Source organism: Eucyclogobius newberryi, unplaced genomic scaffold, assembly GCF_026437365.1.
Source record: "Eucyclogobius newberryi isolate DKJ021-1_F unplaced genomic scaffold, fEucNew1.0.hap1 SCAF_20, whole genome shotgun sequence".
NCBI classification, from domain to species: domain Eukaryota; kingdom Metazoa; phylum Chordata; class Actinopteri; order Gobiiformes; family Gobiidae; genus Eucyclogobius; species Eucyclogobius newberryi.
Genome location: NW_027315835.1, coordinates 5,965,862 through 5,981,852, shown reverse-complemented (window position 1 = coordinate 5,981,852; position 15,991 = coordinate 5,965,862). Strand labels below are relative to the sequence as shown.

At 44.2% G+C, this 15,991-nt stretch overlaps 1 protein-coding gene across 1 annotated transcript in view; it reads left to right on the top strand.

Annotated features, from left to right (window-relative positions):
• The first annotated feature begins 9,280 nt into the window (after positions 1 to 9,280).
• Positions 9,281 to 15,991, top strand: part of LOC140368924 (E3 ubiquitin-protein ligase TRIM21-like) — a 13,967-nt gene continuing 7,256 nt past the window's right edge. Inside the window, exon 1 of the mRNA XM_072456091.1 lies at positions 9,281 to 9,341. The gene's annotated coding sequence lies outside the window, so the exon portion shown is untranslated. The remainder of the gene's footprint in view (positions 9,342 to 15,991) is intronic.

The window sequence follows — 15,991 nt, the reverse complement described above, 5'->3', positions numbered from 1 at the left end:
TCAGACTCTGAAGTGGGAAGTCTCCCCCGCTCAGACTCTGAGGTGGGAAGTCTCCCCCGCTCAGACTCTGAGGTGGGAAGTCTCCCCCGCTCAGACTCTGAAGTGGGAAGTCTCCCGCGCTCAGACTCTGAGGTGAGGTTTTTGGGGCGTCTCTGTGTTTGCACGAGCTCTAGAAGAATGTGGACTTTGAGGCGAGAGAAGCCGCGATGGACGAGCAAGTCCTGATATAGTTTTAGTTTAGTCCTGATATAGTTTTAGTTTAGTCCTGATATAGTTTTAGTTTAGTCCTGATATAGTTTTAGTTTAGTCCTGATATAGTTTTAGTTTAGTCCTGATATAGTTTTAGTTTAGTCCTGATATAGTTTTAGTTTAGTCCTGATATAGTTTTAGCTTAGTCCTGATATAGTTTTAGTTTAGTCCTGATATAGTTTGAGTTTAGTCCTGATATAGTTTTAGTTTAGTCCTGGTTTAGCCCTGTAGCTTCACACTTAACCCTCCACATCAAAACTGGGATTAAACAAGTTAAAGAAGAACCAAACCAAGTCCACGTCAAGACCAAAATGAGCTCAATTTGGGGCCAAATAAAGACAAATGTGAATACACCTATTTAGTCCTGGTTTAGTCCTGGTTTAGTCCTGGTTTAGTCCTGGTTTAGTCCTGGTTTAGTCCTGGTTTAGTCCTGGTTTAGTCCTGGTTTAGCCCCGTTTCAGCCGTGTTTCAGCTGCATACATGATTAAAGCAGTGGTTGTAGACGCGGCGCTGCTCGTTAGGCCTGTGTGTTTGAGGTTAATTAGGCTCATTATGAATGTCAGAGTGAAGAGGAGAAGGTCACGGAACACGCTGGACTTCTTCTCTCAGATCGTGACATGTTTTGGAGTCTGTGTAATGACCAGTTAATCAACACTTTTTCTGTCATCGTTTAGTTGTAATTAATCGATTAACTTGTTGCATCCCAAATGTATTTATTTACTTTTGCTTCAATTTTTTAAATAAAAAACATAAAACACAGACAGAAAGTGACAATTAAAATAAGAATACCAACAGACATCACTAAACATAGTAACAGCAAATTTAAATTAAAATAAAAGTCTCATTTGGTCCAAAGTCTATCAAATTTGTCAATTTCCAAATACATTTTTTTTCTTCACATTTTTGATTAAATAACTTCACTGTCTTCATTATAAAACTGTATTTTTGTGTGTTTTAGAGCCTGTCCAGTCCAGTTAACAATTACTATTAACAAAATGTGACTGTGGTTCTTTTTTTTAATCGTCGACATGTCACAGTTTTAAAATACTTTCTCATCAGAATGTTCCAAAGTCCAGAATGGAGGCAAAACGCAGTCGAAAAGAGCGTCTCAGTTTTCCACTTTCACAGTTTTAAACCTCGGTGAATCCTAAAGCTACTGATCACAAAACATCAGATGCTTTCCTCTCAAACACCACAACAATCCCGGCCGTTACATAATGAGCCCGCGGGATCACGCACGCCGCTCCCACAGTGGATTTGTACCTGAATTTAAATGTATTTGCCGGGAGAACACGGTCGGTGGGATTACGCACGGGAGGCGGAGCCACCTCGGCCTCCAAACCCTTTGTTTTTACACAAATCTGCCACAAGGATAAACCCGGGATTGAACTGGTGCCTTTTTATGTCACGGTAAAATCACATCGTGTGTTGTTTCGGGATAATCCACCTGCAGCGACTCAGAGTCTGAACACTTTAAACAAGATGGATCACTTTACATGATGTAGTTAAAGTCCATATTAAAGGTTCTGCTGTTTTTATCATTCTGACTTAGTTTAATGGTGTAGAACCTGTGGTCAATATTTATCACAGTTTTACTTATGTTAAGTTGCCGTTTGTGATGAAAAATAGGAGTTAAAAATGACAGCAAGTGGAGCTGAATCCCTCTGTGATGTCATCAGTGTGCGACACAGAGACAGTTTAAACCCTGGTTGGACTAAATAAAGGTGTTTTATGGTGTTATTGTGTCAGATCAGGTCATTTATTTGGAGTTTGGCTCTTGTTTACAGTCTGGTTGCTATGGTAACAGCTGTGGAATCACCTCTACTTACGTCCAAACAGGAAGTACAATTATTAACGTTACAAAAATGGTCAAACTGGGGACAAACGGGCAAAATGTTTGGTCAAATCTGAAATATAATTGTTTTACTCGAATGTGTCGTCTGACCGTTAAAACAGAGATAACGATGTAGAAGCCGACGTCGATTAGAGCTTTTAAAGGTGCCATAACATGCTTTTTTTCACGTTTCGTAGTCTATCCTAAGTGTATAATTGATAATAATAAGGGTTGTGCAACACCCTTAACATAATAGTTAAGAAATATCACCCGGACCTTGGACCCCCTCACCAACCCGGTGATTTGATATTCGCCCCCACCCTTGCGAAGAGCGATCTGGCTCCCCCGCCCAACCCGTGACGTAGTCTCAGAGCGCGTGTGTGCCCCGCCCACCCGTGACGTAGCCCCACAGCTGTCTGCTCCGCGCTGCGCCGCTCCTGCCGCGCGACTGAGTGAGAAACGATAGAACTTCAGATCAACACTACTTTGAGACTAAATAAATCTGGTGTTTATTCTACAGCGTGCGCAGAACAGATATATCTATAGATATATAGATATATATATATATATATATATATATATATATATATATATATATATATATATATATATATATGTATATATATAAAAGTCTTATGTCCATCGCGCTCTTATTTCCTGGTTTTTCGGTATCGGATAGAACTTCTCTCCGTTTATTTTCCCGGTTGCTGCATCAAGTGCCACATAAACCTTCACCATTGTGATAATAGTAAAGAGTGCAATATCATTAATGACGTTTTGGGCCTTTTTGAGCCGTGTTTCGTCGTAAATCGAAGCAGAAAAACTCTGGGGCTTGTATGAGGAGACGAGCCTGCAGCAGCGCGGAGCCGGGGGGAAGACGTGGGAGGCGGCAGGCGGGAGGGGGGTGGAGAGGGGGGAGGGGTAGGGTGAGGGGGGATGATGACGTGTGCCTGTGATCATGACGCGGTCCTGTGAACACCCCCCGTCAGTTTGGAGATTCGACTAAAGGAGATAGTCTGTAATATAGCTAAACACTGCGGGAATCAATCAAAAAAAACATTTGCTTTTTTTTCCTTTGTCTCCTAATAACTATAAAAACTTAGGGTTAGGGGGTATTGATTTTAGGGTCAAATACTATCTTCGAGCAGACTATACGACGTGTGAAGTGGAACAAACTGTAATGCAATGAAAAAAAGCTTTTTATAGAGAGAAAATGATTGCCTGAGCTCTATCACCGGGACCCGTCCAGGTCGCCGCCATGTTGGATTCAGATTCAGTCACTTTCGCCCCAATTCTATATATTAATGTGGAAACTAGTGGAAACTGTTTATTGTCTGTTATAGATGTTTTGTAACAAAGAAGTTTGACAATAAAAAAAACAAAACTAGTGGAATTCTGATTTCCGTGAGTTATGCCTGTATGATCTAGTGCCGAACCTAACTTTTATTAGCATAGCCGCTAGCATTAGCTGCTAACGACCTGAAACAAACAGCTCAGCCTCAGTCACACACTTCTGGACAAACTGGGTCATTGGGGGCGTGACAGAAGAGAAAGACTCCTTTGTTTTCAGAGCTTTTTCTCGGCACTGCCCACAGTGAACATGCAGCTTTCCTCCTCCAGGTGGCAGCAGCAACGAGTGTGTGACGTCACTTTGGAACCATGAATAAGCAGCACGACTGATGAAATACTTATCTTAGTTTTTTTCAGCTTAATTTTTGTTCGTGGCACTTTTATTTTGCTCAAATGAACTCGACAGAACAAAATGTAAAGTGAAAGTCGTTTGTTAAGACGGTTTGGGACATTTCAACCGCTGCAGGACAATTAATGTCCTCAACAAACAGACTCAAAAACCTCTTATTTCAGGAGATAAAGGTCATGAGTTCATCTGTGTGTGATCCCAAAGTCTGTGTCAGTGATGAATGTGAGCGTAACTGCAGTGTTCCTGTTGTTTATCTGGTTTTATACTTGATTTTCTGTTTTTAGACGTTTAGTACAAACTAAATATGAACCTGAGGTGTCGAGTTTTAATTTGTTGTTAAACTCTGTCACATTTGACTTGTGTTTTGAGCTTTTACAGGAGGAAATGTCATTGACTAACAGTCAGAATGGATTAAAGCGCCCCCTACAGGCCGGACGACTCATTGAACTAAAATGCAGTCAAGATAAATATATTCAAAAATATTGCTCAACAATTATAAAAAAAATCACCGAAAAGCAGTTGTTTTTAAGTTTATAATTTCACTTCCTGTTTGTAATTGATGACATCACACTAGGAAATTACCCAGCAAACACTGGGCCAAAACTCATCTATAAATCACTTTTTTTTTATTTATTTGACAAATAAAAACATATAAGAGCGACTTTATTTTGTTGAATTCATGTTTAGAGTCAAAAAGGTTGTTTCTTTATATATTTTCTGGATAAACTTTGATTGGAATGAGTGTCCCTTGTGTGATGTCACTTCCTGTCATTTTCTACAGATTTTTCAACGTTTTCTCCACAAATACCTGCTCGATTGGTGTAAAACTATCATTTATATGTACAACAGGTACAAATACACCAAATAAAGTCAGAATTAGAACATGTTAAAACCTGTCATACGTCACTTTAATAGCGACGGCTGTGTGTGGCGGTGTGTGGTTTATGAGGCCCGTGCAGTGAAGTGCGACACAAACGACATCGTTACGAAAGCCATTTTTATTCATTTTGACGTATTTGACACAAAAACGAAAAAACAAAGTCCAGGTTTTTGTTCTCGACGACAATACGACACGATCAAACGTTGAATTAGTGACAGAAAAGTGACTGGCCCTGCGTTTGAATCTAAACTCACACTGAACACACATGATACACAGAGTCGGAGCGTTTCCTCATTTGGCTTTCTTCCCCTCCAGAGGCTCCGTGATCTTCTGTCCGGTCAGAAAGTTCCAGACTCCGGGGCGGTAAAACCCCTTGTTGTAAGAGTAGAGCAGAGCGTTGAAGATGGGGTTGGTTTTGGCAGTGACCGGGAGAGCCTTTGGAGAGAACGGGAACAGTTACCACAAGGGCTGACTTATGTATTTATTTATGTACATATGTTTGTGTTTGTGCTCTTAGGGCCTATTTTCCCTAAAACGCCTGAATAAAATGAGTTCAATTTGAAGCTGTTCCTGAACCTTTGGAGCACAAACAAATGTCTGGACTCTTTGTGAAGCTGAGACGCTGTCGTTTTTGTAGTTTCTGAAGTCTGTTTGACTCTAATCATAAGTAGAAAAGAGCTCTGCACAGAGGAACTCACATTTTAAATTCTGCCTCGATGTTAAATATATAAATGAGTGACGCTGGTTTCTGGAGCGATCGGCTGATTGACACTTGTTGGGTTTTGACAATTCTCTTTTAAAAACTGAAGATAAATTCACAAAAAATGAGTTTTAGGGACTTATTTAAGAAACATTTCCAGACAGAATCTATATAAAAGTCCTATTAATTATTTTTATTTTATTTTAGGGTAATTTGAGGGGTGTCTCTTAGTTGTGTAAATATTTGTGGGATTTGTGTGCTGTTTTGTCTCTATTTCAGTGGGTTTTTCGGTTAAATAAGAGTTAATAATAATAATAATAATAATAATCATAATAATAATCATAATAATAATCATAATAATAATCATAATAATAATAATAATAATAGGCCCTGCGACGAGTTGGCCACTGTCCAAGCCCCGCCTAAGGCCCTAAGTCACTGGGATAAGCTCCAGTCACCCGCGACCCAGAAAGGAAACAAGCGGGAGGAAAAAAATTAATGAATAATAATAGGAAATAACAATAGAAAATAATAATAATAATAATAACATAAACTGAGAGTTCTAACCCGAAAGTTCATATATTTGAGTCATTTTAAAGAATAATAACTTTACATGATCGTGGTCGACTAAAGTTCTGGGCATGAATTAGTCGACTCATTTAAAAACTCTTCTTCTGTCGTTTAAATGTTTTACAGGGTTTTTATCGTCACATCTTCTCGTATAAAATTAAGGCTTTTTATGTTTTATGTAACATTTAAATCTGAAAACTGGACAGAGACAGGTTTAAAGTACTCGCTTCATTTGCTCGACATATTAGAGACAAAAAGAGACAGAATTAGACACGAGCCCGACAAATGCTTATGATGTCGTGATTGATGAGCTCATGATGTGTTAAAGGACAAATATGATGCATTATTTGTGCTGTTATTGGCTTTAAACATGCTCTTGAGCAGCTTTAGTTTAGCATTTCATGTTTTAGAACAAGAAAGAAACACAATCTAACTTTGCCACAGCCTTGAGAGAAACTGAGCGTTGGCTCCATCTATTGGCTGCAGAGGGAATTACACATGTAAGTTTCTCATGGTTTAGTCCTGGTTTAGTCCTGGTTTAGTCCTGGTTTAGACCTGGTTTAGTCCTGGTTTAGACCTGGTTTAGACCTGGTTTAGACCTGGTTTAGTCCTGGTTTAGACCTGGTTTAGTCCTGGTTTAGACCTGGTTTTGACCTGGTTTAGACCTGGTTTAGGAACGGGTGAAGTTCAGAGCTAGTTTTGTAGATCGTTTCTCTGACGTTTCAGAAAAAAAAATACAAATCTAAAGCCTAATATAATCCTGCTTCATGTTTCATAGGTGTTTCCTGATGTGCAGAATGACACTCAAAGCACTAAACAAGCTGCTACAAATATAAGATAAGACAATCCTTTAAGGGGAAATTTTGTTGTTACAACGCAGTAGAACAGGAGGAAAGGACAGATTATAGGAAGTTTAAAAAAAAACACACTCTTAATAGAACTCTTGGGAAATAAAATAAAATAGATGAATAAAAAATAAAACGATAAAGATAATGATAATAAAATAATGATAATAGAATAAAATAAAAGAAAATAAAGTAAAAATAGCTAGCACAAGTCTAGGTAATAGGTAATAAGAATTACTCATGATGTTTCTGTGTTGGATTTGAGTCACTTTTTGTGCTTCCTGAACCTCAACACAAACATTTCCAGGTTTTGCACATTTCTGATGAGTAAAAAAAGGTCTGATTATGTTTGATCCTGAGAAGATAATAAATAAATACAACAGTCGTTTGTCAAAGTCGCTCAGCTCGAGCCTGAATCTGCTTCAGTTTGAGGCGTTTTCATGTTTGGACAAAATAGAATGAAGAATTTACAACGATTAAATGTTTAGTTTGCTTCATTTTTATTCAGTTTAAGTCAAATGTTGTGTTGTTCTTTCAGTTGGAGCCAGAACTGAGGTGATTTGAGTCCCTGGACCAGAGACTGGGTCCAGCCCAGGTCCAGATCTGGATCAAGTCCAAAGACCAGACCAGGACTACAGTCCAGACCAAGTCCAGACCAACAGCGCTCTGAATGCTTTTTACTGACTCATTTCTTTTTGAGGACAGATCTACTTTCTTCTGAGTTTCTTATTGTCTTTTCTTCAATTTTTTTCCTATTTTTTCCTATTTTTTTCTAATTTTGAAGTTGTAGCACATCTTATTTTTGATCCTTCTTCTTTTAAAGTGAATAAAACAGAATCACAAATAACTCCAAACTGTCCTTCAGCTCACGACTGAAGAAGGTGGAGTACAAAAAGCTCAGGAGAGTTTATTAACAAATGTAAATGAGTCTAAAAAAACGCAGTATTCTCTTGTGTGAATGTGAAACTTTCAAAATAAAAGCACACCTGACTTTTCTCCAGTTTGTTCTTTTATTTAGGAGAAAACTTTATTTGGAATTTTTCTAAAGTTTGAGGCTCTTTTTTGCCCCAAAAACTTTTCTCAAGCATCTTGTTGTATCTTAATCAATCTTTAGTAAAAATGTCAACACTGTAGCAGTACTTGTACTGCAGTACAAGTACTTTGTTACTTCCTTTGCAGACTGTGTTTTTTGTAGTTGCTCCAGAGCCGTTTACAATGTTGTACAGTGTGATTTAAACTGTCAACGTCACAAGATCAGAGCCAGAACCAAAGTCTCCAGATAAACCTGTCTCACCTGTGCCCCGCCCCTCTGCCCTACCTGACTCCTCCCTCTGCCGTCGCAGACTGAAGCAGGAAACACTCGTTTGCTCAAAGGCACCTCAGCGGCTTCAAACCCTCAACAATCTGCTCCAGCACAGGTCAGTGTTACTAGGCCCACTACTATTACTGCTATTACTACTGCTACTACAACTACTACTACTATTGGTGGTGTAGTTTGGTACTTGGTCCTGCTCCAGGTCCATTTCTCTTCTGCTTCACACACTTACACTGTGATTCTCACTCTTATTCTTATTTAATACCACTAAAGAGAAAACTTCTGCTGCTGCTGTCAATCCTGCACTTTATGTCACCACTTCTTTCATTCAACTCAACATTAGTTTGTCAAATATCAAAATAAACTGCAATAAATGTCATTTCTGTGGAAGTGAAAGTCAAACTTGAACTTTTGGAATTTTGTGGCAAAAAAATGAATTTAATCCATTTTGGAAAAAGTCTGTAACAAAATGTGGATAAAGTGAATCATTTCCAGATGTTTCTGTAACTTCATTTATCTCCTTATTTTTACACATATTTGTGTCCAAACGTGTACTGCAGTAGAAAGTATTTGTTACACAATAAATGTTGTGAAACCAGTACTTTGACTCCAGTACTTGTACTGCAGTACTTTGTTACTTCCTTTGCAGACTGTGTTTTTGTAGTTTCTCCAGAGCCGTTTACAATGTTGTACAGTGTGATTTAAACTGTCAACGTCACATGATCAGAGCAAGAAACAAAGTATCCTGATAAACCTGTCTCACCTGTGCCCCGCCCCTCTTCCCCGCTCCTTTGCCCCGCCCCCTCTGCCCCGCCGTACGAAAGATTTGTGGAAAAGTTTTTAAAAAAAGGTTTTTACCAGCATTAATCTGCAAAAACTTAATTCTAGAACTGACAAACTGATGTTGGAAATGTCAACTTCTAGTTAAGAGTTTTAAGTGATATTTCTGCACTTTTGTGATTCATTTGTCAGACTTTTTACATTTGTCTGAAAATTAAACCTCAATAACACGTTTAAAGACACGTTTTAGCACATTTCTGTTGTTGGAGGGAAACTCCAAAGATATTCATGTTTGTCAAGATCAACAGCATGTCTCACCTGTGCCCCGCCCCTCTGCCTCCCTGACTCCTCCCTCTGCCTCCCTGACTCCTCCCTCTGCTCTCACAGACTGAAGCAGGAAACAATCAGTGTGCGTTTGCTCAAAGGCACCTCAGCGGCTTCAAACCCTCAACAATCTGCTCCAGCACAGGTCAGTGTTACTAGGCCCACTACTATTACTGCTATTACTACTGCTACTACAACTACTACTACTATTGGTGGTGTAGTTTGGTACTTGGTCCTGCTCCAGGTCCATTTCTCTTCTGCTTCACACACTTACACTGTGATTCTCACTCTTATTCTTATTTAATACCACTAAAGAGAAAACTTCTGCTGCTGCCGTCAATCCTGCACTTTATGTCACCACTTCTTTCATTCAACTCAACATTAGTTTGTCAAATATCAAAATAAACTGCAATAAATGTCATTTCTGTGGAAGTGAAAGTCAAACTTAAAGTCCTCCATTTTGTCTTTGTTCTTTTTCTCTTCAAATGTGGATCTGGAACAGTTTTTACTCATGAAAGTTCAAAAGTTTGTTAGAATTTCATGTCAAACTGTGAAACTGGAGCAGAATGTAAAGAGGATTTAAATCTATCAATATATTTGATACTTTGATTCTCTCCAAATACCAAGAGTCAACAGCTTGTTTAAATCTTTATGAAATCATTCTTTTAGAAGTGACTTGTTAAACCTTTATTTGATTGAACTCTGAGACTTTAAAGACATTTTGAAGCAGATAAAGGTGTAAATATGTGACTGAAGCTTCTCCACAGAGAATATTGATGAATAAAGTCTATTCTTGATGTTTCTTCTTTTTGGACACTTGAATGTCTCTGTGTTTGTTCTAAAAGCTCTTTTGGTTTGTGTTTTAGAGTCCGTTTAGTTCAGACAAACATGAACATGATTCAAACACTAGTTTAGTCACGATTAGTCCATGAATCTTCTGACGTTTGAATATGGGAGAGAAAAAGATGAACAGAACACGAGAGAAACCAGATTTATGAAGCACAATGTTCATGTTCAACATGTCTGGATTCGGTCTGGTGCAGTCCCAGTGCATGTTGCAGGTCCGGGTTTGATGGAGCCATCAGGACAACATCGTCTGCAAACAGCAAAGATGGAATCCTGTGGTCCCCAAACCGGACACCCTCCGACCCCTGACTGCGCCTAGAAATTCTGTCCATAAAAATTATGAACAGAACCGGTGACAAAGGGCAGCCCTGGCGGAGTCCAACATGCACTGGGAACAGGTCTGACTTACTGCCGGCAATGCGAACACAGCTCCTGCTCCGGTCATACAGGGACCGGACAGCCCTGAGCAAAGGGCCCCGGACCCCGTACTCCCGGAGCACCCCCCAAAGGACACCCCGAGGGACACGGTCGAAAGCCTTCTCCAGATCCACATAGCACATGTGGACTGGTTGGGCAAACTCCCATGAACCCTCGAGCACCCGATGGAGGGTATAGAGCTGGTCCAGTGTTCCACGACCGGGACGAAAACCACTCTGCTCCTCCTGAATCCGAGGTTCGACTATCGGTCGGATTCTCCTCTCCAGTACCTTGGAATAGACCTTATCCGGGAGGCTGAGGAGTGTGATCCCTCTGGAGTTGGAACACACCCTCCGGTCCCCCTTCTTGAACAGAGGGACCACCACCCCGGTCTGCCAGTCCAGAGGCACGGTCCCCGAACGCCACGCGATGTTGCAGAGACGTGTCAACCAAGACAGTCCTACAACATCCAGATACTTTGGGTACTCAGGGCGGATCTCATCCACCCCCGGAGCCCTGCCACCGAGGAGTTTACGAACAACCTCAGTGACTTCAGCTTGGGTGATGGATGAGCCAGCCCCTGAGACCCCGGTCTTTACTTCCTCTTCGGAAGACGTGAATGAGGGATTAAGGAGATCCTCAAAGTATTCCTTCCACCGTCCGACGACATCCCCAGTCGAGGTCAGCAGGCCTCCACCCGCACCGTAAACGGTGTTTGTGAGGCTGCTTCCCCCTCCTGAAGCGCCGGACGGTTTGCCAGAATTTCTTTGGTGCTGACCGATAGTCCTCCTCCATGGCCTCGCCGAACTCCTCAAAGGCCGGGGTTTTTGCCTCTGCGACAGCACGAGCCGCGGCTCGCTTGGCCTGCCGATACATGTCGATGACCTCCGGAGATCCACAAGCCAGAGTGGCCTGATAGGCCTCCTTCTTCAGTCTGACGGCATCCCTTACTTCCGGTGTCCACAACCGGGTTCGGGGATTGCCGCCACGACAGGCACCGGAGACCTTGCGACCACAGCTCCGAGCAGCCGCATCAACAATGGAGGCGGAGAACATGGTCCACTCGGACTCAATGTCCCCAACCTCCCCCGGGACATGGGAGAAGCTCTCCCGCAGGTGCGAGTTGAATACCCTACTGACAGAGGGCTCCACAAGACGTTCCCAACAGACCCTCACAATGCGCTTGGGTCTGCCAAGTCTGTCCGGCTTCCTCCTCCGCCAGCGGATCCAACTCACCACCAGGTGGTGATCGGTTGACAACTCTGCCCCTCTCTTCACCCGAGTGTCCAAGACACGCGGCCGGAGGTCTGATGACACGACAACAAAGTCGATCATTGACCTCCGGCCTAGGGTGTACTTAATCACTCTTTATTAATGTTGTTCTTGTGTGGGTGGATACGGTTTCTACAGTGACTTAAAAAATCTTACATATTTTGACAGGCCTTGCAGATTTGTGTCATCAAAATGTTGGGACATTTCACAATATTTTGTGCAATCCACTAAAGTTTAAACCAAGGAAAGCTCGCTCACCAAACTGATCAAACCTGACTTTAATCTGATCACTGATGTTATCAAAACTGTTAAAGAACTATTGCCTCCGTTCATCTCTGACATAACTCACCCCAAAACAAACAAACAAGTTTAAGAGTTTGAACGTAAAAAAACACGCTTCAGAGACAGTGTTGTGCCTGAACGCGTTCATTGAACGAAAGTTCATGAACGCATTCATAATTTTGGTGAACGTGAACTGAACACACCGTATTACTGCTGAAGAACGATAATATGAACGCGTTCTTTCTGGTGTCTGTGAATGGCAAAATTCGTTCTTTTTATTTTCGTTCAATAAAGTGTCAGATTTCTAGAGACTTCCAGGTGAAAAACACCGTTAAGTTGCCTAAAAAGAGCCTGTGTATGACAAGTGTGAGAACTCCAGTTGTAGAGGCCGATAGAGCAGACAGAGATTTGGCGTGTCGCACTGCACTGCACATTTGCATCAAAACAAAAAGCAGCAACAGCAACAGAGCAGCAGGAGTCGCCCTACGACCAGTTACGTGAGTTTTATGATAAGGTCGGTGAGGATGGGAAATCTAACATTTCTGTGCAAACTTTGCCTCTGGGGAAGTATTTCCTTTCAATGTGAAGGTAATTCACCCTGGAGAGACAAAGAGACCACGAGAATGGACTGTTTAGCAAGCTTTATTCGTGAGTTATTTGGTGCTCAGACCCCGGCGGAAGATGTTGCAATCATGGGCACTCCATGATCTATTTGTATTAGATGTCTCCCCCCGGAGCCTGGAGACTGGTGGTGGTAGATGTGAAGAGAAGGTAGAGGACGAGGGTAATGCAAAGGAGGTGCAGGGGATGTGGTGGGTCGCAGTACGGTTTGAGCGGCCGAGCCATCTGCCTGGGCGCTTAAATGCGACCGCCTGGGCGCTGATTGGGAGCAGAGGAGGAGTCACTTGAGAGCGTTGATTGGGGATGAGGAGCAGGTGCTAGGGCCATGGTGCAGACGCCCCCTGACCTTACACCCTCCTTCTTTGGCCAGGAAAAACTGCATAACCTCTTTGGGAAAGCGCAGAAACCTGGGAGAGTCCATGGTGAAGTGAGGGATCTGACTCTCACAGACGGACAGGCGGGCGCCCGCTTGAGTGCGATGATGGCGCTGGGGAGAGGGGTCCTTCCATGGAGGCCTTGACGTAGATGGATGGAGTTAGGTCTTCCAGGCTGAATTTACGCAGGCTTCATTTCACCCTGGAGAGACAAAGAGACCACGAGAATGGACTGTTTAGCAAGCTTTATTCGTGAGTTATTTGGCGCTCAGACCCCGGCGGAAGACGTTGCAATCATGGGCACTCCATGATCTATTTGTATTAGATGTCTCCCCCCAAAAACCCGGGGTCTGAGCAGCTGTGTGCCAAGGTTATTACTGATACTCAGAACATTACAGCAGATCCTTAATATAGAGAAGACTGGTCAGGCCACGAGGCCGCCATTGATCACGTGGTGGCCCGAGAGGGGCGGATGCGTAGTGACGGGGAGAGTAGGGGGCGAAGCCCTGAAAACTCGAAGCGTCTGAAATGGAGGCCTCTGTTCACGGAGATGTGGTGAAGGACCGAGGACAGGAATATGAAGCACCTGGGAGTAGATAAGAAATGACGTAGACACGGGGAGAGCTAGAGGATGCTGCTAAGGAACAGGTAATGAGGAAATATGAACCACCACCAGGGTGCACGGTGGCAAAGGCGGTTAGCGCTCTTGCCTCCCAAGAAGGAGATTATGGGTTTGATTCCCGGACCAGACCAACATCATATGAGCTCTCTGGGTGGAGTTTGCATGTCCTCCCCGTGTTACCGTGGGTTCTCTCTGGCCCTGAGTGGCCGCGGATGTAGCGGCTCCTATTCTAAACCGGTGCCCGGTGAGACGACGGGGGGGCGGATTGCGTAGGATCGATGTTACCCTCGGGTATTTCCGAAACCTGCTGCTGTCATGGGCTGCCTCTGGAGTTAGGAACAGCGGGGAATGAAGTGCGCCGTGGTTTGACCCGATTGAGAATTTAACCGATGCCCTGAGAGGCAGAATGAGCCACGTGTGCGTGCTGTGATGATGCAAGGGACCTGGATTTTGAAAGTTAAATTAGAATAGAATTCTAATTCCCCCCAAAAACAAAGGAGGCGGCAGACGACAGGAAGTGGAGGTGTCGGCAGACAGCTGAGCGTGGACCGGAGAGCGCCGGCAGACGGCGGAGCGTGGACGGGAGAGCGCCGGCAGACGGCGGGGCGTGGACGGGATAGCGCCGGCAGACGGCGGAACGTAGAACTGAAAGCGCCGGCGGAACGGCAGAACGTAGACCTGAAAGCGCCGGCAAAACGGCAAAACGTAGACCTGGAAACGCCGGCAGAACGTAGGCCTGGAAGCGCCGGCAGAACGGAAACCTGGAAGCGCCGGCGGACGGCAGAGCATAGACCGGGAAAGAACGGCAGAATGTAGACCTGAAGGCGCCGGCAGAACGGCAGAGCATGCATGCAGTGCGCCCGGGCAGACGGCGGAGCGCACACGCAGTTGCGTGCACGCAGTGCGCCCGGGCAGACGGCGGAGCGTTCACGCAGTGCGCCGGGCAGACGGCGGAGCGTGCACGCAGTGCGCCGGGACAGGCGGCGAAGCGCGCGGGCAGTGCGCCGGGGCAGACGGCAAAGCGCGCGGCAGTGCACCAGGGCAGACGGCGAAGCGTGCACGCAGTGCGCCGGGGAAGAGCCGGGGTAGACGGCAGAACGTGAACTGAGAGTGCCGGTAGACGGCAGAACGTGGACTGAGAGTGCCGGTAGACGGCAGAACGTGGACTGAGAGTGCCGGTAGACGGCAGGTGCCGGCAGGCCTTAGATTATAATAGAGTTTTAATACCCCCCAAACCAGAGGAGGCGGAGCGACCGTTTAAAAGCGCCGGGAGTCGGAGAAGGAATGATTTGTCATGGAAAAATTAAAAACCGTTCCACTCGTGGAGGAGGCGGGACCGGAAGTGAGGTGGGGCCAATGCAGTCACCAAACAGATGAGTAGAGAGGGGAGGGGGCGAAGCTAGCCAAGTTGCGCAGTGTGGAATGAACTCTGAAGGAAGATAGCCTTAGAGGAACCGATTTGGCCCATGAAAACGACCAGAGGGGCCCGGAGCGAGCAGATTCCGGGGAGAGGGACAGTTAAGGAACAGTCTGTGGGGCTGGACAGACTGGACCGGTGCTGCAACTCCTGATACGCGCATGCGCGAGTAAGCCGGCTTGACAGGGAGTTTGAATTGAATGGCGTGCCTTTTTGTGCAGCGCTTGCGCTGATCGCTTTGCAATATAACAGTGAGTGTAGCATGACTAGAATTACCGTACTTTCGGGCTATAGAAAGGTGCTCCAGAATGGAAGCTGCCCTGAAATTTGGGAAGATTGTACATAGCTGGCCGCGCCGTCATGTGCCCACGGTGTAACGTGGGATATTTTAAACGTGAATATATAGTACATGATGCGCCGTAACGGTTGTCTTTTGGACCGGGGGATTGTGCTGTGCCTGCGGACTGGGCACATGACCCATTTCTCGTGAATATGAGTCTGAGACATGCAGCGCATTTTATTTTATTTTATTGTTTGATTATATATTTATTTATTAATAAACCCACAGAGTGTTTGGGAAAGCTGAGGAGCAGATACCTTTTCCGATGAATGAGATTGGACCGAGCTGAATAAGAGCCCTAAAAAGGAATGAATGGCACGATATGTACGATGCATGGAGCTGCCTCGATCTGTTCCACAGGAGCAGCGTGCGTGAGGTGAGAGGGCGGAACAAGGATGTTAGGAATGAAAAGACGAAAAGTTAGATTGTTGGAGACACCGTAGTTGAGAACCTTGAAATCTTGCTTAAGATTGTGATTCAAGCAATATTCACGAGATGAAGACAATTTAAAAAATACTTAATTTCGACTGGGGACATTGCTGGGCGTTCGGCCTGGGGGCCCCGTATGGCCAGCGGCGGGCCTGCGACAGGCCCCCTGGAGTCG